Here is a 23116-nt window from a genome sequence, read left to right as displayed (position 1 = left end):
GAAAGAGAGTGTGAAGGATTCAGATGGAGGGGAGACTGAGGTGGGTAATGAGAATTGTGACATCCTGGAGAAGTGTCCTCTACAGAAGGCAGAAGAAGTGAAAGTAATTTTAAACAATGAGAAGAGAGTAAAGAACAGAGCACTGTAGAGGCAATAACTTAAAATATGAAAGAAAGAGAAAAAAAGTAAAAATGTGGTAATTGGTTGGCTAATGGAGAGTAGCCTCCATTTCAGAATGTTCAATACTAAATATTTTAAAAGGAATTTTTTGTGGTATGTTAGGTCATTGAAGTGACTTGACATCATAAAATGGAAATGGCTTATAAGCTATTCTTCAAAATGAAATATGATAATACATTTACATTGAAAAGAAATGCAATGTGAACTTAAGAGTCAAAGCTAAAGTTGTTTCAGAATAAAGAGTTAAATTCTTTTTTTTTTAGTTTTAATTGTACCATTTATGTATTTATTTAATTTATTTTATTATGCTATTATAGTTGTCCCATTTTTCTCTCCTTTATTTTTGATTTTTAATTTATTATTTTTTATCCCCTTTGCCCTGTACACCCTCTCACTCTCATTGCCCCCCTTAGTTCATGTCCATGAGTCGTACATATAAGTTCTTTGGTTTCTCCATTTCCCATACTATTCTCAACCTCCCCCTGTCTGTTTTGTACCTACCATCTATGCTTCTTATTCCCTGTACCTTTCACCCCATTCTTCCCCTTCCCCCTCCATGCTGATAACCCTCCATGTGATCTCCATTTCTGTAATTCTGTTCCTGTTCTAGTTGTTTGCTTAGTTTGTTCTTGTTTTTTTAGGTTTAGTTGTTGATAGTTGTGAGTTTGTTCATTTTACTGTTCATAGTTTTAATCATCTTCTTTTTCTTAGATAAGTCCCTTTAACATTTCATATAATAAGGGCTTGGTGATGATGAACTCCTTGAACTTTACCTTATCTGGGAAGCACTTTATCTGCCCTTCCATTCTAAATGATAGCTTTGCTGGATAGAGCAATCTTAGATGTAGGTCCTTGCCTTTCATGACTTGGAATTCTTCTTTCCAGCCCCTTCTTGCCTGTAAGCTTTCTTTTGAGAAATCAGCTGATAGGCTTATAGGAACTCCTTTGTAAGTAACTGTCTCCTTTTCTCTTGCTGCTTTTAAGATTCTCTCCTTCTCTTTAATCTTATGAAAGTTTGGATAATGTATTATGATGTGCCTTGGTGTGTGCTTCTTTGGGTCCAACTGCTTTGGGACTCTCTGAGCTTCCTGGACTTACTGGAAGTCTATTTCCTTTGCCAGATTGGGGAAGTTCTCCTTCATTATTTGTTCAAATAAGTTTTCCATTTCTTGTTCTAACTCTTCTTTTTCTGGCACCCCTATGATTTGGGTATTGGAACGTTTAAAATTGTCCTGGAGGTTCCTAATCCTCTCCTCATTTTTTGAACACTTGTTTCTTCTTCATTCTCTTCTGGTTGAATGTTTATTTCTTCTTTCTGGCCCAAACTGTTGATTTGAGTCCCAGCTTCCTTTCCTTCACTGTTAGTTCCCTGTACATTTTCCTTTCTTACACTTTGCGTAGCCTTGACTTCTTCCTCTCTTTTGTGACGATATTCAACTATTTCTGTGAGCATCCTGATTACTAGTGTTTTGAACTGTGCATCTTATAGGTTGGCTATCTCTTCATCACTTAGTTCTATTTTTGGAGCTTTGATCTGCCCTTTCATTTGGGCCATATTTTTTTTCTCTCCATGCCTGTTACATAGTAAGGGGCAGAGCCTTAGGTATTCACCGGGGTGGGGCAACCTACATCACTGACTTGTGGCTCTGTATGAGGGGGAGGGCTTTAAGAAGGAATAATGCTACTTGCTCAATGCTCGGCTGGCTTTCAGTCACTTCCCCGACCACCCACAAGCAAACTGGGCCCTTCTGGTGCTGATTCCTGGGTAGGTGGGTTTGTGTCTGTTCTAGGACCCTCTGGATCTCTCCAAAGAACTCTCCTGTGAGGTTCGGAGTTTCTCCTGCCACTACAATCCCCACTGGTTTTTACAGTCAGAGGTTTTGAGAATTTATTTCCCTGCATTGGAATCCTGGGTTGTGCAGTCTGTTTCGCTCCCCAGTTGTTCCTCCTGGTTTGTCTGAATGCAAATATGGGACTGCTCAGTCCTCCAGCACTGCCTTGCCGAGAGTCCTCTCTGTCCCTCCTACCAATCTGTATGAATGTTTCTTCTTTAACTCCTTGGTTGTTGGGCTTCCATACAGTTTGATTTTCTGGCAGTTCTGGTTATTTTTTGTTTTAAAATTGGTGTTGTCCTTCTTTTGGTTGTGCAAGGAAGCAAAGTATATAAAACAGTTAAATTCTTAATCAGATCACCTCTTCTTTCGCTATTTTTTCCTTTATACAATATATAGATGGCCCCACCTTGAGAAAATTAGATACATTAAAACATGAACTTGATGAATATATTTGGGGTAATTATTAATAGTAAGTAGGATTCTTTACTTTGCACAGGATTATATGATGAGTGAGCTCCTATAATGTTTCAAAGTCAATTCAGGCACAACTTTTCAGGGACATCTAAGTGTACAGGTTGTTCTTTCTACTGAAAGAGCACAGCATAATAGGTATCAAGTGAAACCCAAGCAAAAGGCAAAAGAAAAATCAGTAAAGAGGTTAACAGGTGGTAAATGAAGAGAATTACCTCAATTTTATGAAAATATTTTATATTTTCACTAGATAACATTGAGAGGCCAAGTCTCTCATGATAAAGAAAAGCAAATAATAGTCATCCAGGTAATCCAGGCAATTTTGGCCTGCTCATAAAAGAATTCAGTTAGCTTTCCCAGCCTTCTTATTGTGGAAGTCAGCCCTTGCTCTGCTTCATTAGGAGCCTGAGCTCCATTTCTCATTATGTATGTGGTATGTATGCAAGAGTCACCATATTTGATGAATGAATGAATGCAAGAGTGAATGACTGAGTACTTGAATATTGCAAAATGTCAAGTAGATCTTTTGTTGGAGAAAATGCAGAATATGATCCTCAGCCCTGGTTAAAAGACATAGACAAAGTCTAGACCAATGGAAATCAAACATTCGTAATTTTCATGCCTGGATTCTGTGTGATTGTAATTTGCCTCCTGGTTCTAAACTAGGCACTCGAGCACACAGGTGAAATAATTTAATCCAGAAGGGTACCATTTTTTAAATTGCTGCTTTGGAGCCCTAAATGATATTTTTGTGTCCCAAAAAAGTTCCTTTGTAATTGTTTACCTTTGCTTGTGGCAGATGATTCAGAATTTGCACAAGGCTTTTCTTTCCCTTCACTGTCTGAAGCTGGTGTTTGTCATTTCCTTCTGGATGTCTCTGAGTGGCTGCACACTGATCACCAATTAAGTTAAGTAGTTTCTGAGATTGCTTTCTACTCTCTGAATTTGAAGAAATCAGAAGTGAAACACACAGGACAGAACTGAAATGTAATGTGTAAAGGCTGGTGCATGAAACCAGGCCCAGAAGCACTCAGGATACAGTTTTAAAAGCTAAGTTTTCTTACCATTTGGTTGGTCATTAGGTGCTCCTATCTGTTGTTTTCTTTATATTCCAAGATGTGAGTTGATGGCCTGGCCTTATCCAACGTTGGATAGTTAGGGGGTTACAAGGAAGTGGTACCATGTTTGAGAGACACCCAGAGAAAAAAATTTACATGGAATGTATAATTAATTAAATTTTGAGAAGTACTGATCCGCCCTACATAGACTAAAAAAACCTCAGTACAAGTATAGCTTTGGAAAAGTAGCTTAAGTACTTCTCTTTCTTTAGCTATATAATGAAGGTAAAACATAAGTTTACTTATCCTCCAACCTACCTCACAAGAATATGTCATTATGACAAGCAAAAACAATGAAAGCGCTGAAAGACAACATCAATCTATGTTCTTATTAGGTAGAATGCACCTGCCATTTTTTTCATGTTTTTCCATCAAATTTGCTTTACAGGTATATATGTTCACAAGTCCTTAGCAAGAATTATATCTATGTGATTTTAAATAAGTAGTCTTATGCTGCAAATAGATTGATACCTTTTTGATGCTGCATGGTGGGACTGTTTTTAAAAACAACCTATATTCTTCAACAAATGATAATATGTATGTGAAATCAGCTTGAGTCAATATGATTAAAAAGTTTGTGAATTCAGCAAACACATTTTTCTAAATGTATTCGGTCAGTAAGAGTCTTTTGAAGTCTAATTGTTTTATTTCAAGCCATATCCTATTTATATTTTTCAAGAGGACAATGATTAATACTTTTCTGTGTCAGTCACAAGGAACTAACAGCCCCACAAACAAATAAAACATGAAGCCATATCAATATATTAAATTAATGAAGTTCACAAATTGAATATGCTTTGAGGTTTTACATAAAGAGAAACATGCAGTGAAGCTGGTGAGGAGGTTTGTGTATATATTGTTGTTTGTGTCTATTCTGTTCCTCTGCACTGCAGAGAGAGATAGGTACTTAAAAATAGTAGGCACACAGCTACTCTGGGAAACATTAAAAACAGAACTATCATATGACCTAGCAGTTCCAATTCTGGGTATATATCTAAAGGAAATAAAAACAGGACATTTAAGAGATGTCTATATCTGCACTCCCATGTTGATTGCTGCATTAGTCACAATAGACAAGATATGGAAACAACCTAAGTGTCCATCAACAGATGAATAGATAAAGAAGATATTCCATATATAATTGTGACAACATGAATGAGCCTAGAGGGCATAGAGAAAAACCAATACTACATAGTATTAATTATATGTGGAATCTAAAAAACATAGTCAACTCATAGAAACAGAATAGAAAAGTGGTTGCCAGGGGTTGGGGGATGGAGAAATAGAGATTGGTGAAGTGGTACAAACTTTCAGTTATAAGAAGAATAAGGTCTGAGGATCTAGTGTAAAACATGGTGATTATAGTTAATAACACTATTGTATAATTAAAATTTGCTAAGAGAATAACACTTAAAGGTTCTCACCCCCATTCTTCCCCCAAATAGGTGATGGATGTGTTAATTGACTAGATGGGAGGAATCCTTTCACAATACATAGGTACATTAAATTGTCATGATGTACACTTAAATATCTGACAATTTTATTTGTCAATTATACCTCAATAAAGCTGAAAAGTAGTGGTCATCATTGACCTGGGTATAGACACATAACTTTAGAAATCGGCATGTGTTATAGGTGGACAGTGTCCCCTCAAATTTATGTTGAAATTCTAAACCCTAGTACCTCAGAATATGACCTTATTTGGAGATAAGGCCTTTACAATTAAAATGAGGTCATTAGGGTAGACCTTAATTCAGTATAACTAATATCTTCATAAAAAGAAGAAATTTGGAGATAGAGTGGGAGCAAGCCATGTGGAGATGAAGGCAGAGATTACAAAACAAGGAACACCAAAGACTGCCAGAAAACCACTAGAAGCCAGGGACAGGCATGGAACAGATTCTCCCCCACAGCCCTCTGAAGGAACTAACCCTGCTGACACCTTAATTTTGGACTTCCAGACTCCAAAACTATGTCGTATGTCTGTATATCTATATCCACTGTTGTCTTCTTTGTGTGCCAAAGGAGTACATGTATATAAATCATTTATTTAGGAAGTCTCCATACTTTGAATTAAATCACATAATTACTGGGAGTGGTAGGGAAAGTATTCATTTTCTTAACTGGACAATGTATGAAGTTCATAGTTTAATCAGGTGATTACTCTTTTTGGTTGTGATCAAGTTGACTTGAACTTGACTTTCTCATCAATTGGGAACTTAAAGGGGTACATTTTGTTCAAGTCTTTGTAGATGACTTTGCTGCTCCTTGCCAAGCAGAAGGTGTCTTTACACTTAGACCATGGTAGGTTGCTGATACTGCCTCATGCTGAGGGCGAGCCACCAGACATCACTTCAGTGGAACAGGGTGAAGGATAATAATGTGGAGAATTTTGCAGGTAAGTGTAATCAGGCAGCACCTCTGTCATTTGAAGAAGCAGATTGCCAAGCACTTTTAATCAACTTGAATATTAGTTTGAATGAATTAAAAACTCTAAAAGCATTTTGGCTGGTCCTTAGTGATGTCTGCTCACATGATGTGAATGTCTCTTCTTCATTTTCACCAATGACAGTCTTGTCTTGTCTTAGCTGGTAAGCTCCTTTATGGCAATGACCCTACCTATCGATGTTTTATGTATGGCATTTAATGAGTTGCACATCCAAAGAAGGGCCCTGTTGTTTTCAATAAAAACAATGAGATGATTTGGTAGCAAGGTTTTGGGAATGAGCCCTGAGGATTTTATGCCTCTGAGTTGTATGATTTACTAATTCCATTTTAATCTGTAAACCATTGGCTAATTTGGGGTTTCCTCCTGGTAATAGTGTTTTTCCCCTGCTGTGTACTGAAGTCAGGAAGAACTAACAAAAACCCACCAGCATACAGCAGGAACTAATTTACAATCAGGGCTGTTTTAATTTTGCAGGTTCTTACAGCTTCTCTTCCCCATGCAAGGCAGTGAGATGCAAATTGGTGGAGTGAAATGTCCAAAGCCCTAGACAAGAGCAGAATATAGCCAGTGGTTTGTTTCCAAATATCACCAGCTCAGTGTAAATTCTTTACATATTTTAATATCTGCCTTGAAAGACAATTTTGTGAAGATGGCTTGAAAGGTTTATGGAAACCATTGTGACATTTGGTGTTGACAAAATTTATTTGCGAATGTACTAATATGGAGCTAGCAGTGCTACTTCTAGGATAAATTACCAGCTTTATACCTCATTATTTATTTATAATCCTCATCTGAGGATTTAGAGAGATAGGAAGGGAGAGAGAAAGAGAGAGGGGGGAGAGACATCAATGTGAAAGAGAAACATCAATCAGTTGCCTCCTGTATGCTCCCCAATTGAGTATCAAACCTGCAACCTAGGTTTGTGCCCTGACTGAGAATTAAACCTGCGACATTTTGGTGAGTGGCTTCAACCAACTGAGCCCCTGGGCCAGGTCATTTTATTATTTTAAATTGTCAGCCTAGATTTTGTTACATTAAACTCACATTTAAAATTTTTGTGTACAGGAATACACTTTTCTTATTTCCTGTCCTGGAGAAGTAGAATACATCTTGGGAAAGCAGTTACTTCTAGGGAAAATGGAAATAGGCTGTGCTCTGGTCATCTTCTGAGCATAATTTCAGCCCTTCCCAGTCCTGCTTCAATCTCCTCTACAGTCAGAAGTGGGGCTAATGATAAATATGCATGTGTCACACACCTGTGACCAAGATATCCTCCATCAAGGAACAGCAGAGTATCAGTTTCTTGAAATGGATGGCTTGTGGCAGCTGCTATCCATGGCCCGCCAGGCTAAGTGCCCTACATTGACAGCTGCACATCACATCCTGCCATCACACCACCTCAGTCACCTCCATCAAAAAAGGGGGCTGAGCCTACTGATCCCAAGGCATTACTTCGTGGGCAGTCTGCCCCTGAGGCCGAATATATAAGATGCCTCTCTGAATAAGATCAGAAGGATTTTTACAACTTTTTACTATTAATAAATAACAATAATCCATGTTTATTGGTTGCTTAAGCATATGAACACCTTACATGAATTATCTTATTTAATCTGCATTATGACCCTTTATGTCAGAGGCCAGCAAATTTTTTCTGTAAAGAGCCAGATAGTAAATATTTTAGACTTCGTAGGTCATGCAGGCTATCCCAAAACAGTCATAGAAAATGTGTAAATGAATGGACATTTCCACATTCCCATAAACTTTCTTTATAAAAATAGGCAGTAGGCCAGATTTGGCCCACGGGTCATAGTTTGCCAACCCCTGTTTCATGCTATTCTATCCTTTTTAAAGATGAGAAAACTGAGACTCAGAGAATTTAAGTAAAGGGTCAAAATAGCACAACTATTAAATTGCAGAACCCAAGGAGTCTGACTTCCATTCCTTAGTCTTAACTCCTATGAGCTATAGGTTATCCTGCCATGAGAAATGACAAGAAATTGAATTTTAGTTTCTATATGTTGTGAGGTATAGATTATGTCCCAAACTTCAAAGAGAAACTTCCAGTTCCCTTAGAAACATTGTGAAATGAAGAATATCAGTCCATGTCTTGAAGATGTTAGGGAATACAGGCAGTCTAATCTTACAGCACATTCAAGTGATGGGACTGCATCCTTGTCTAATTGAATAAGCCTTTTAAGATTCTTCAAATGACTTGATATTATGGCCATTTTTGTCAATAGGATTGCAGAAGCCAAATTACCCTAATTTGAAAATATATGTAAATTATTATTTTTTAAATTTGCTTATACATTGGTGGTCCATGTGTTATGTAGCAAGATAACTTTGGCATATTCTCAGGAAAAATTTTTATTTTCATAAAAATACAAATTATGCAGAGGAGTCTCATGTTTAATGTGAAATCCTTGAATGAGAATTCTAAACAGTTTTGATTTTCCAGGATGGACAACTTCTTTTGTGTCTCATTTCCATGGTAACAGTTAAGTTTCAACTTGAGAACAACAAACCTGCAAGATAACCATCCAGTTGACATTGTTGGGCATCCCCTTAGGGAATTTGTAATGCATCATGGGGTCGAGATAGCACCTGAGTAGAAAAACACAGGCCTTCTGTGTTTCCCATATAGCAAGCTCTTATTTAAAGGCTGAAGTTTCTCAGAATAGATTGAAGTTAGGAAATATTTGTTTTTAGGCAGCAGTTCAGCCCACGCAAAATACCATGAGTAGCCAAACTTCAGTGATGGCCCCAAGACGTCATAAAGAGTTCCAGGACTCACAGTTCCTGACCTGCCGGTGAATGAAATTTTAGGAAGTATGCAGCTGGTAAAATGGAGGCTTCATGTGACCAAACGTTGTTTGTTCTTTGTTTGAGAGAAGCTCAAAATGGAGCCACTCCCTGGTGGAGAAATCAGAGAGTGGAAACTTGTGAGGAGGTAACTCTATTCTCTTTGAAAATCTGAAGTCTTTGAATTTAAGTGAGCTTCTATTCCTTACTAAGAAAGCTGACAGAGGAAGAAAACCCAACTAGTGGAAAAGTTGACTACTGTGTTCCTGGGAAGTGGTTACTTGTGAATTAATTGGTGTAACAAATTATAAAAGGCATGGTCAGATAAATGTAGAAAAATCCTTTGTTGAATCATTTCCTAAGGGGTTAGTTCATTTAATGAAAAATAAAAAATGTAGCCCAAATAAAAAATGGAATTCTGATACGTCGGCAACTTTCTGTTTTTCTTGGCATTATTTTATTTATTTATTTATTTATTTAGCTAACAGAGTCTACAATTTTATTTTCACATTTCACAATACAAATGAAATTTTTTTTGCCCCACTACTCCCCTTGAAAATTACTTGTTGATAGGAAGAGGGAGTGTTTTCCATGTCACACTGTTAGAGAACACTCAGAGTCACAGCTCCACGATCTCCTTGTGAAGCAGAGCTGGTAGCATAAAACTGGTCTGTCTTTCTCAGATGGAGAGTCTTGGGTGAGGTGTGTACTGCAGTGGTCACAGAAAAGCTTGGGTATGTTGTTCTGCAGGCCACTGGCCGCTCGGTTGCATACCATCGGCATTATTTTACATGTTATCTAAGCTACTCATGTTAAGGATGCAACTTAGTGATTTTTAAAATAAATTTTAAAATGGAATAACTTTAAAAATTGTGCAACTGTGGTAAACACATTTCTAAGATGGCCTCTAAGGTTCTCTTCCCTGGTATGTGAACCCTGTATAAAACCTTCCTTTAAAGTGTGGGCAGACCTGTGATTATGATGGGATGTCATTCCCATAATTAGATTACACATTATATGGCAAAGGTGATGGGATTTTGCACGTGTAATTAAGGTCCCAAGTCAGTCAGTCAATTAAGAGTCAGTGGAAAGGGAGATATCCTGGCTAGCCTGACTTAATCAGCTGTAAAGCCTCAAAAAAAAAAAAAAAGATAGTCACAAAAAAAAACTTTCCCACAGGCCTTGAAGAAGTTTTTATCTACTTTGTGAATTACTTATGGAGAAGTTCCTTGTGGTCTTTCAACCTAAAGGAATTTAATTCTGCCAACAACCTGAGCAAGCTTGTAAGGGGACCCCTGAGTTCCAGATAAGAAAGCAGTTTCACCAACACCTTGATAGACTCAGCTCAGCCAATACCAGACTTCTGACCCGTGACAAACTGTGGGATCATATATATGTGTTGTTTTAAGACTCTAAATTTGTAGTGACTTGTTGCATATCATAGGAAAATAATTTGGCAACTGCCCCCACAGTCTAGTTTTGAACATTTTCATTATTTCCCCCAAAAATATTCTTGAGGGGCTAAAACCACTGATCTGTTTTATTTCTCTATGACTTTACCTTTACTGGACATTCATATTAGTGGAATGATTCAATTTGGAATCTTTTGTGTTTGGTTTCTTTCATTTAGCATGTTTGTAGCTTATAATGACTTGAAATTAGGTAGTATAAATCTTCCAAATTTTTCTGCTTTTTAGTTGCATTCCATAAATTTTAATATTAATATTATTGACTTGGTTAGGTTTATGTATGACACTTTGCAATTTATTTTCTATTTGTTTTATTTCATGTTTGTTTCAGTGATTTTCTTTTACTTATTTTTTATGTTAAATAATTTTTAAAGTACCATTTCAGTTCCTGCATTGAAGTTTTTACACCCTTTTCTTGAATTATTTTCTTAATGCATAAGATATATGCATCTTATCATGCTGTACTTCAGAAAAATACTTTTAGCAAAATATACAAACTTTGCTTCAATATATCTCCCTTTCCTCCCCCTCCTTTGTGCTATTATCATTTAAATTATACTTATATATTATAAATCCTCCATGTAATATTATGTTATTGCTTCATAACATCTTTCTTTACCTAGAAATTATCTTTTTGGGGGATGCTTTTTCTTTCAAAGGATAGTTTGTGGGATATTTTCTTGGTTGACAGGTTTTTGTATTTTCAGAAGTTTGATCATCATTCCCTGCATTCAGGCATACATTGCTTCTTTTAAAAAAAATTTAAATTACAGTTTACATTCAATATTCTATTTTATTAGCTTCAGGTATACAGCATAATGGTTAGACAATTATATGAGGGGGGACCCCTCAAAAAACCCCTGGAATTTATTTATAAAACATTGTGTATTTATTCTTACATGTTTAAACGTCAACCACGTTCAAAGCACTCTCCATTTGATGCAATGCATGTATCGAGACCTTTTTTCCACTGCTTAAAACAGGTTTTGAACTCATCAATTTTGATGCCTTTTAGTGCTTCTGCCATCTTTTGTTTTACCTCTTTCGCATCAGCAAAATACTTTCCTTTCGAGTATTTTTTCATCCAGGGAAACAGAAAAAAGACACTTGGGGTGAGATAAGGTGAATAGAGAAGGTGGGACATGGGGGTCATGCCGTTTTATGGTCAAAAACTAATGAACACTTATTGCAGTTGGGCAGGTGTGCTTGTAAATCACCCATCATGAGATGGACGAACACATTAAGAGAGTCTTCAAAAAAAATTCACCAAAGCTGAATGCAGCCTCTTACAATAATGCCAGTTGATACACTGATACAGATGGGTTTCTAGAACACTGACCTAGTGGGGGAAGCGGGGCTCACGCTGTAGTAGATATTTCCAGTACTCACCTAGTACCATACATAGTTATGACAATGTTACTGACTATATTCTCTGTGCTGTACTTTACATTTCCATGACTGTTTTGTAACTACCAATTTGTACTCCTTAATCCCTTTACCTTTCCTACCCAGTCTCCCAACCCCTCTCCCCTCTGGCAACCATAGTCTAGGTTTCCATTGTTTCTGCTGAGAAATCATAAATTATCCGAGTTTTTGTTTCACTGTAGATGATGAGTCATTTTTCTGTTGCTGCTTTCAAAATCTTTGCCTTTGATTTTCAACAGTTTGATCATGATGTGCTTAGATATAGATCTTTGTGTTTATCCTGTTTATGATTCATTGGACTTTTCAAATGCGTATATTAATATGTTGCATCTAAGTTGGGAAGTTTTCAGGTATTATTTCTTCAAATGTTTTTTCTGCCTCTTTTTCCCTTTCTTCTCTTTTTTGGGGGATTATCACTGCATTTATATTGGTGCTTGATATTGTCTCACAGTTTTCTGAGACTCTACTTATTTTTCTTCACCATTCTTTCTGTGTGTATGTTTTTTAGGCTGTATAATTTCTGTTTATCTGTTTTAAAGTCTACTGATTCTCTCTTCTGTCTTCTCAAATTGGCAATGAGTACATCTAGTGAAATTTTCATTTCAGATATTAAACATTTGAACTCCAATTTTTATTCAATTCTTATAATTTCTATTATTGAGCTTATTTGTTGCTTGAGTAATTGTCATAATGCTTTTCTTTAACATATTAAACATGGTGGGGTTTTTCTAGTTTTCGAACATATTTATAATAGCTGCTTTGAAATCATTGCCTGCTACGTAACTTTTAGAACCAATCAGGGCCATTTCCTATTGACAGCTCCCCTCTCCCCATGTGTGGATGATACTTTCTCTTTTTTTCTTGCCTTGTAACTTTTTTTGATGAATATTGATATTTAAGATATGTAGTAGCAACCCTGGATTCTGCCTTTATTCCCCCTGGGAGATTTGTCATTGTTGGTTATTTATTCAATAACTTATTTGTACTAATCTGTGAACTGTCTCCTCTGCAAAGTGTTACTGCTGTTGTCTCCATTCAGTTTCTTTTAATTAAAAAAATTTTTTAGCCTAGCTTCTTAGGGTTTGTGCTTGTGTCTCCTTAGCTCAGTAGTCAGCCAATGACTGATAGGTTGTGCTTAAATACCTCCAGCCAATAAGGTTTCTACTCTCTGCTGATGAATTTATCTGTGCCTGGGAAATACATTCAAACTTCATACCATTTTTTAAGTCTTCCCTCAGCTTGTACAGTCTTCTGGACTTCCTTGTGTCTCCTATGTGGGTATACAAGCTCCACTGTCCATAGGTATGGGGGTGGCTTGGGCCCCTCTAGTCTCTGCTGAGCATTTATACCATCTCCATCAACCCAGTATATATGAAGAGCTTTTTCTAGTCCCACTATATCTGGTTCTCCTACAGAACTCCTAGTTAAGTCCTGATTAGTCCACCCGTTCTTTGTTTGCCCCAACTAGAACTTCCGCCTTAGGCCTTCCAAACTGCTAGTATGCTTGCTTACATTCCAGTAAGAACTTCCACTTCATCTGTGAATGCCCCTAACAAGTGAGCCCACTTGGGCAGGTGCAGTGAAGCTGATGATTTTCACAGCATTTCCTGTCTTGGTTGAATGACTTACCACTGCAACAGAGGCAGAGTGGGGAGTGGGGCACATGGGATAGAAGCAGATCCAGGCAACAGCACTGCCACTGACTCACTATTCTGACCACACATTCAGTAAATTGTTAGGAATAAGTTCTCAGATTGTTGTATGTCTTTGGTCAAGAGCACTGAAATGGTTATGGTTTTTTGACAGTTTTATCCAATTTTATAATAAATTAGAGACACTTACATGGTCCCATTATCTAAAGGATAGATTTGTTTCTAAAATTCACTTAGATAGGCATGGCAGAGATGAAATAGAGATAAAATGACTTCAAACATCGATAGGCCTTAGTTCAAACTTATCTCTACTATTTGCTACTACTTGTATAACCTCAGACTAGTTATTTAATTTCTAGGAGCCTCAGTTTCTTTATTAGTAAAATAGGGATTATAATACCTTTCTTTATAATGTGGTTGTAAAGATTGAGATAATTTAAAATACTTAGATCAACGCTCAATATATAGGTAAAAAGTCTAATAAATACCAGTTCCTCTTGTATAAAGTAGCAAGTTATCAACATTGACTTATAGAATATATTTTTTTCTTTTAAAGATTGAGACTATGGCACCTATTTTTAACAACTGGAAAATTAGACTGTTAGAAGAATGGTTAAAGGATTTGGAATGAGTCACCACAAGAAAGAATGCAGGGAGAGACTTAAACTTAGTATTAAAGGATTGAATTAAGAAATGTGTAGAAATGCTGATGCAATGGACATTGGATTGTAAAGACAATCAGAGAACCTACATGAAGAAGAGACACCAGTATCAAATCTCTGCCAACAGGTCTTTAGCTTCACCTAGTATGGAGGGATGCTGGTAACAAGGATTATCTTCCATTTTTGTCTCCTCACTACTGCCTTGCCCAGTGCTGTGCTCATGGCAGATACTCTTAATAACACCACCCTGGGAGGCAGCTCCTACCCTGAACCTTCTTTCCTTCTTTCCTTCCCTAGGTATTTTTTTTCCAAGTTCAGAATGGATCTCTGGGTGTAGGCTCTCAATAAAGTTCTCAACTATGTTAAACTCACATGAGACCTAAGGATGAAAAGTGACACTAGTCACTCTTTAGATTAGAGGCCAGTCCTGTCACAGTCTTAGCTTCTTTCCCCTCAGAGAAAGAAGGATTCATTGATTGACTCTAGTGTTTCTATGGAAGTACTGACAATTAGATACAGAAAAGATGCCCAGTGTACCACCTCACATCAGTGATGAGAACTAAGGCACAGGTATGTGACTTGTCCCAGCTCACAGAACAGTTATGTGTCAAAGCCAGCATTCAGGTAGGTCATTTGCTTAGAATCAGCCTAACTGATTAGACCAGCCTATCCGCAGATCTAATCACTGATTATAGCTATGCAGAATGATGACTTCAAGCCGCTGTAAGTTCTTTCCACTCCATCAAAGAGCACATTCAGGATAGGATGCCTATTTGTTCAGGAGAGTAGACTAATAAATTTTAGAAGGATTTTCAACAAAGATGGAAACAAAAAGCATTTTAGATAATTAAAACTAAATAAACCATCTAGTTCCTGGATAGTCTAATTTAGAAGAGAATTATAGTGTTTCTGACACATTGACTAGATAATCAGTATATGTGACTGACTGAGGTTGCTCAGACGCCAATGCAGTGAACCCTCCAGCAATTAAATGTAGATTAGAACAACAGGTCAAGGATCAAGTACCAACATATAACCACCCTCTTTCCCCTAAGTAGTAAATAACACTGAACTTGGCCACTATCCCATTTTCTGAGCGGTCTATTATATTTCTAAAGCCTAAGAAATGGCATATACAGATTGTTCATGTTATCCCAAGAAAAGCCTCCTTGAGCAAATGGCTCATAGGCTTGGGCAGCCAGCACTCCTGCCCTGGGCCCATGATGAGTGAGTTCTGCTCTGCTTCTCCTTGAGTCTGGCTGTTCTGCAAGGGATGAGGGATTGGAAGTATATGTTTATTGTGCACAGTTTACTGTACATCTGAATCAACTGCATGGTACCTGAGACTCTGCTTCTAATAAGCTCCTAGATGATGATAATGCTGCTGATCCCCAGGGCATACCTTGGGAAGCAAGGTTCAAGACCTCACTCCAGGAACCAGAGACCCTAGAATCCCCTGTCCAAAGAGCTGCAGCCTGTATACAAGACATGCGTGGGTCTTTGAGGACTAATTGCTACAACTGTGCATTTCTATTAGACTGAGGACTAGCTAGGAGATAGCTGTGTGTTTGCAGGGGAGTGGAGGTAGGTTTGGAAGACAAAGATTGAACCTTTAAGCTGGGATTCTATACACAGGAGTATAAGGCCCCTCATGGTGCAGGACTGACATGGGGTGGGAAGAAAAGGAAGCCTCCATTTGTACTCTTGCTTCCAGTTGGGACTGGGCCTCCTTGTGGATACTTCAGGAAATATTTCTTTAAAATTATGTTAATAGCATATATAATGTGTATATAATATATAATAATATATTGTCTGTCCAGAAGGTATCCAGCCATGTAATATGAAAAATGGAGACATATATTGAAGAATATAAGAAATATAAGAAACATTGTACATGGGACAGTAATGTCTCAGTCCCCTTCAAAATAGGCATCTTGGGACCTCACACAGTTCTACCAGTTACCATCAGCCTGCCTACTGTATTTTCCTGAATCTCATCGACAGTCTGAAATCTCTTCCCTTTCCAAGGTGATTTTAGTTTTAGAAAAAGCCAGAAGTTGCAGGGCACCATATCTTGGCTGTAGGGGCTGAGACACTTTGGTGATTTGATGTTTCACAAAAATCTCTGTACAGGACATGATGCATGAGTGGGAGTGTTGTGATGAAGCTGCCAATCACCAGTTGCCCATAACTGCGGCCTTCTGAATTATCCAAATAGTTTCCACAGAGGAATGTTCAAGCTTAACACAATATCTGATGCATATTTGTTGCTCTTCTCGCTCACTCATTTTGAATGTGATGGGGCTACACAGTATACATACTCAATGGTCTCTACCACCCAGCTAACTAGTACAGTGAAGTTGTCATTGTTCACACGTGGTTATTCCAGTCCACTTTCCTTGGCTGCCAGGTTACATCAGTGTCACACAAACTATTCTTGTTATATTAGCAATGGTTGAATTTTTTCTCTAGAGGCCTCGTGTGTGTGTGTGTGTTTACTATTTTATCTCTAGACCTAAACACAAAATTATTTTCTAGTTTTTCTTTTTTTCATGCATTATTACAGTCTGAGAAAATGCTTTTATTTCTCCCTTAACTACTCATTAACTACTTGAAGTATTTAGCCAACAAATTTTTAACACATTTGTTTACTGTGGATGATACTGGCCAGCAGTATCCATCTTGGCTGCGGATGCTCATCAAAACACGAGAAAAACATACACAGAGACAACCAGGTCCTGTGGGGGAATAGGGACAGAAGGGCCACTCCTCACGTGGGGTGCGCCTTTGGCCACCCTCTCTCCTGGAGGGTGCCCCGTATCCATTCCCAAGCAGATTTTTATTTAGAAAACAGACTTAGTTTGTGGATTCACAGTCTGGCAGAAAAGATCAGAAGATGTAGACAACTTACAAAGGTGGGGACAGAACTCCTGCTGAGATTCTGGGCAAAGGTTTGGGGTTTTAACATATGGCTCAAAGGGCAGTTTTGGTTTCCTGTCTGTGCTTTTAAATTCCAAGTTAATAACATCCTCCAGCAAACAGATATCACAGGATCTTGCATATTCTATGTCCTAGGCCTGATCACCCCAGGGGTCAGCCGTTTCTGGTCTGGGCCACCCCTGCAGGCAGAAGACAGAGGCAGCCTGGGGACTTGGATTTCTCACATCTAAGAACAAAGACTCAGGTTATGACGAAGCCAAGGGGGGCAGGGGTTCATGTTGATCACCCCTTCATTTCCACAGCCCCATGAATTTCTTCCCTCAGGCCATCCCACGTGATCGCGTCTGTCTGAAGTTCATTCTCTTTCTTAGAGAATTGTTACCCATCATTGACTGCCGATCATGCAAAAGGAAGCCAGGCATTAGAACAGGCAGCGTTCATGCCAGGGAAATAAGTTTTTGTCTCCTCAGTGGCTCCTGGTCCGGAGGTCTTTCACTCAGCCTAAGTCACTGGGGGTTACAGCTTCCTGAGACTAGGCAGGGCGGCCCCCAAAAGTTTACTGTGTTTTTGACAACTGAGAATCCTCCGTTTTTCTAGCTGGCCACTTAGTGCTGGTGCAAAGATCTATCTTATACTGTTTGTTGGAAATTGATAGTATTGTTATATCAATTTTTGAACAAGAAGAAGCATTCCAATGTTAACTCTGAAGAATTGGCAGAAATAGCCAGTAATTGCCATTACCTGCATTTTAAGTAATTCATATAAGAGGATCAAAAGGATCAATGCCATTAACCTTTCTTCATTCCTTACTCTTCTTAAAAAATTAGAGACTTTGTTTTTTTTAAGCAGTTTTAGGTTTAGAACAAAATTGAGAGAGTGGTACAGAGGTTTCCCATATGCCTCCTGCCCCCTTAGATGCATTGCCTTCCCCATTATCAACATCACTCACCAGAATGGGACTTTTTCTTTTAACTAAGGATGGACCTACTTTGACACATCATAATGACCCAAAGTCCATAGTTTATCTTAGAGTTCACCCTAGGTATTGTACCTTCCATAGATTTGGACTAATACGTAGCAACATATTGTATCCCTCATTCTAATATCATAGCGATATTATTTTCAGATTATATTGTACATTTGCATGGAACCACAAATTGCTAAGACTAATCTACTCTAGTACATGTGAATACATCTAATGCATTCTTTTTAAAAAACACATAGATGGTTTAATTTCGCTTTAGATATTACATTGGGCTGGTAATTCTAATAGAACTCTACTATCTTTTGGGCTTTACAGAATAGAGCAAACTCACTTAACTGCCCAGTGTCTGGGCAGCATAGCTTGGGAGTCACCTGGAATCTACAGAAATTCCCCCTGACTTGCTGGGTCTGTTTCCTTCCCTAGACAAGGCAGAGTGGCAGAGATCAGGTTGGTAAAAGCATAATTTACAAGATCAACTATGTCTTTCTTTTTTAAATGTTGAGAAACTAATAATAATAAATCATATTGAGTATTTTCAGTGCCCTAAAAATCCCCTGTGCTCTGCATCTTCATCCCCACCCATGCAACCACTAATAGTTTTGGTTGCCTTTTCCAGAATGTTTTGCCTTTTCCAGAATGTTAATTGTAGTCATACAGTATTCAGCCTTTTCAGATTGGCTTTTTTCACTTAGTAATATGCATTTAATTTGCCTCTATGTATTTTAATGTCTTGATAGCTTTTTTTAGCATTGAATAATATTCCATTGTCTGGATGTACCACAGCTTGCGTACCCATTCACCTACTAAAGGACCTTTTGGTTGCATTCCAAGTTTTGGCAATTATGAATAAAGCCGCTGTAAACATCTGTGTGTAGGTTTTGGGGTAGATGTTAGTTTTCAACTACTTTGGATATATACCACAGAGTGGAATTGCTGGATTGTATGGTAAGAGTATGTTTCTTATTCTTTCTTAAAGTTTGTAGAAAACGGTCATAGTAGACATGAGACAAACATTACTGGCTGAGATGGTAGACATTCTGTAAAAAACTACACATACAAACAGTATTACAAATAAATCTAGCAAATGAGACAAAGGCTATATCCAGTAAGATTCTGAATACATTTCCTAGCAGCATCTCTACTTGCCTGCCTTCTTCACTTCCTTGCTAACTAATTGAAAATTTGCAGCCAGAAGCTGGCTCCAGAATTGCTAGGTTAGTCAAAGAAGTGCCAGGTCCATAGAGCAGATTGACTTACTGAAGCTAAATTACCTTTACCTCCACCTCTTCATTTAGGTTTCATGGCTCTGAACACGTCTTTTAAAACTAACATTTAGCAATATTACCTTGCTCAGATTTGGGTTGTGGTTTTAAAAAATCCTTTGAATTTAATGCTAGTATTGTACACTGTTCTTTTGACAGGGATTATGCGTCATGATCAAAACTAAGGACAGTAGTCAATTGTTGAGTTGCTGCAGCTTTTGGCCATAATGCCACCCAAGGCCTGAATTTCCCCAGCACAAGATGTATATAACAAAGGGGGTGCTTATGTTGGCTACCCAGTCAGACTCTGTGGAAGTGGAAAGTGCACAAGCTGTGGAAAGAGCACTGGGCGATGAGTCTGGAAGCTTTGGCTGGAGTTCAGTCTGCCATAAATTACATGACATGTCACACATAGCAAGTCAAGCATTTTTCCCATTGACAGAAACAATGTTACCTCTCTTCTCAGGATTAGTATTGAGATAAAATGAGATAATAAGTCAGAGCACCTTGAAAAGGTGAAGAGCAGTGGCAAATATTAGTACTGTTTTTTTATTCATTTAGCAGACATGTACATGCCAGACATGCACTATCTGCATTTTCACAGTAGGAGATATCTAGCTGATTCATGGGCTGGATCCTGTGGTTACTGGGTTAGTGGGAAGATGAACCAATAAGCATGTCCTCATACTGCAGCATGGTTGGGTGTCAGAGCTTATTTAGCTATGAAATCCTATAAGAGAAGGAAAGTGGCCCTGGCTAACTCTAAGGAAGTAGTAGAATTTATCACAGAGATAGTGGGTTTTGATATGGCTCTTGGAAAATGAGAGGTTTGCCAGACTGAAGGGAAGTGAAAGAGCATTCTAGATAGAACGACCTGCATGTTCAAAGGTATAGAGGTGAGACTGCATAACATTACCAGCAAATGAAAATTAACCCAACTGAGAACCTACTCTCTAGGCACTGCTAAGGACTGGAGAAACAGTAGTGAATAAAATGGCCTCAGCCCCTATGTACTTTTGAATTTGCTTATTTTATTAATTTCCTATGGCTAATGTGGCAAACTACCACAAACTCGGTGGCTTAAAACAGCACAAATGTATTTTTTTACAGTCTGGGAGGTCAGAAGTCCTAAAATAAGGCATCATCTGGTCTGCATTTTATCTGGAGACTCCAGGGGAGTACCTTTTCCCTCTTCTTTTCCAATGTCTAGAGGCTGCTTCAATTGGTTAACTCATGGACTTTCCTTTACTTTCAGAGCTAGCAGTATAGCATCTTCATAATTTTCTCTCCCTGCCTCTGACCCTCCTGCCTTTTTCTTATAAGGACCCTTGTGATTATACTGGGTCCACTCAGATAATGCAGGATAATCTTGCCATCTTAAGATCCTTAATGTAATCACACCTGAAAATCTCTTTTGCTCCATAAAGCTACATGGTCACAGGCTCCAGGAATTAGGACAGAGACATCTTTCAGGAGGCCATTATTCAGCCTACTGCATTAATTCATTCAGCGAGTAGTTTTTAGTTTCCCACCATTGGGCACTAGAATAAGGTATATGAGCCTCTGGCTCTCAAGGATTTCCATGAGTGTCTTGGATAACAGGGCAGTTACAATATATTCATTTGTTTTCTAGATACTAGACAGATTTAACAAAGAAATGTTTCACACTCAGTACATCTCAAACTGACCTGCTTTCCTCCCTGCACCAGACTTGCTTCATCTCAGTTGATCCTTTTAGTTGCTTCTACTAAATTTTTGAAGTTCCACTTGAGCCCTTTTTTTCTTCTATATGACACATCTAACCTGTCAGGAAATCCAGTTCATTCTACCTTCAAAATATATTCAGAATCCATCTACTTCTCATCCTCACCACCAGTTCCACACAGGATTGAGCCACTGTCTGGATTACTATAAGAGCCTCTTCCTGCTCTGCTTCTTCCTTGGCTGCTACATTTTATTCTCAATGGAGAAAACATAAGATCCTCTTAAAATAAAAGTCAGATCATGTCACCTCTAATAACAACCCATTTCCCTTAGAGTAAAAGCAAGATTCTCCAGGCATTGCCCCTGACTTAGGCTTTTGTATTGGCTATGTCTGAGGTCCCACACCTTCTTTCCCTGGTCCATTCCTTCACCTCTATCATGTCATTTTCCAAATGTCTCCTTTTAATTAGGTTAATCTGGTTACTCTATTTATCAACTCCCCATCCCTTCTTTTTTTTTTCAACTGTTAGAAACTTTATTTTCCATCATTCTTACTTCCATTCTGTTAAGAGTTTGTGGAAAACCTGCTTAAGATCACTCAGGGGTTGTTCCTACCCATTCAGTGGCCTGTGCAGTGGGGGCTGCAGATCAGTCTCCAGTGGCAGGCTGAGTGCTCCAGTCTTCAGTGGGAACCTGCTGAACAGGCACAGAGGGCACCTGCGCCTTCAGACCAGTCAGCGACCTCAGGCTGTGCAGCAGTGAACTTGGGAGCTGGAGCCGTCTGTTCACCCTGAAATTCCTCCTTGGTCACAGCCTCTTCGGCAGTGGCCTACTCTTCCTTCTCAGTCTCTTCAGGACCTCTGTAGCAGTAGAAATCAGACAGGACCTCTCATGGGTGTTCAGGGGAGATGGTGCTGCGCATGTGCAGAACTTCCCGGGCCAGCATCCACCACCTCAGACCCCCTGAGTAACGCGCCTTGCCGTTGCAAAGGATGGTGATGTCCACATAGCCTAGAGGAGAGTGAGTTACACAGAACAATGGTAGGCAGGTTAACATTGGACGCCTCCATGAAAGGCTGGTGGTCAGGCCTAGGATCAGTAACCACCAGATGTCTCGGCTCCAGGAAGGCCTCCTGGATCTGGGTAGTGAAGATGCCAGTAGTGAAGCAGCCGGCAGTGGGAGTGGCTCAGTGGCAGCAGCAGACTTCAGCACAGCTCACTGGCCAGTGTTTCTGGACTATGTGACACTGACATCAGTAGGATTCTCAATGGCAACAAAGGGACGAGCTGCCAGCAGAACTTCTTTCAGGTTCTCTTCAGATTTATGATGTAGATGCCATCACTTTTCCTTTTGTAGATGTCCTGCTCCATTTGGAAGTCAACGTTGGTGCTACCTAAGTGGGTTCTTGCAGAAGGAATTTGAGGACAGCCTCCTTCTTCATTTAGGACATTCAGACCTCCAGACATTGTGAAAGTTTCCCTTTAAGTTACGTGGGAACTGTGCCATATGGGCCCTTCTCTTGGTAGCATGGAAAGGCCCATCCCTTACTTCTGACTCCCCTTAACTTGCTGTAATTTTCCATTTTCCATAGTACTTACCACTTTTTAATATTGTGTATTTGTTTGTTTAATTTGTCTCCCCCAAAAGAAATTTAAGCAAGACCAGAGATTTTGCATCCCAAGCACATAGAACCCAGTATACATTAGGTTCTAGCAAATATTTGTTGAATGAATAAATTAAAAACATCACAGTGTATGTTGTCAAAAAACTTTTCTATATGAGGAAAAATGATGGGCACTGCTGAAACAATTGTGTGCCATCTTGGATTATTTGCAATTTAAATATTGTATCGTCTTTAGTTGGGACAGTCATAGAAAGTCTGCAATGGTGAGAAGTAAAATGAACTCAGGCCTTTCTTCTGTGTGGAGAGTGTATATGTGAGAAATGAACATTTGGTTAAAGAGGAGACTCTTTCAAATCAACTCCCTGGTCTTGTTTTGCAATTAAAAAATAAATGTTATTAATTGAGCACCTGTAACATAATGCATATTTCGCTAGGCCCTCTCAACTAAACAAAGCTTGCATGGAACCATTCAACCTTCCTCTTTATGGTCTGGAGAAATGGGCCACTTGGTAGTTCTTGGAATGCCTTTAAAAAATA

The 23116-nt window shown here is 38.6% G+C and overlaps 1 protein-coding gene and 1 pseudogene across 16 annotated transcripts in view; one reads left to right on the top strand and one right to left on the bottom strand.

Annotated features, from left to right (window-relative positions):
- The window catches only part of NRCAM (neuronal cell adhesion molecule), a 312085-nt gene that overhangs the window by 8816 nt on the left and 280153 nt on the right, over nt 1-23116 (top strand). The window lies entirely within an intron of this gene.
- On the bottom strand, nt 21549-22591 carry LOC114507990 (annotated as a pseudogene).

This window comes from Phyllostomus discolor, chromosome 10, assembly GCF_004126475.2.
Source record: "Phyllostomus discolor isolate MPI-MPIP mPhyDis1 chromosome 10, mPhyDis1.pri.v3, whole genome shotgun sequence".
Taxonomy (NCBI): Eukaryota; Metazoa; Chordata; class Mammalia; order Chiroptera; family Phyllostomidae; genus Phyllostomus; species Phyllostomus discolor.
The sequence above is the reverse complement of the archived record's forward strand: the minus strand, read 5'-3'. Positions and strand labels throughout refer to the sequence as shown.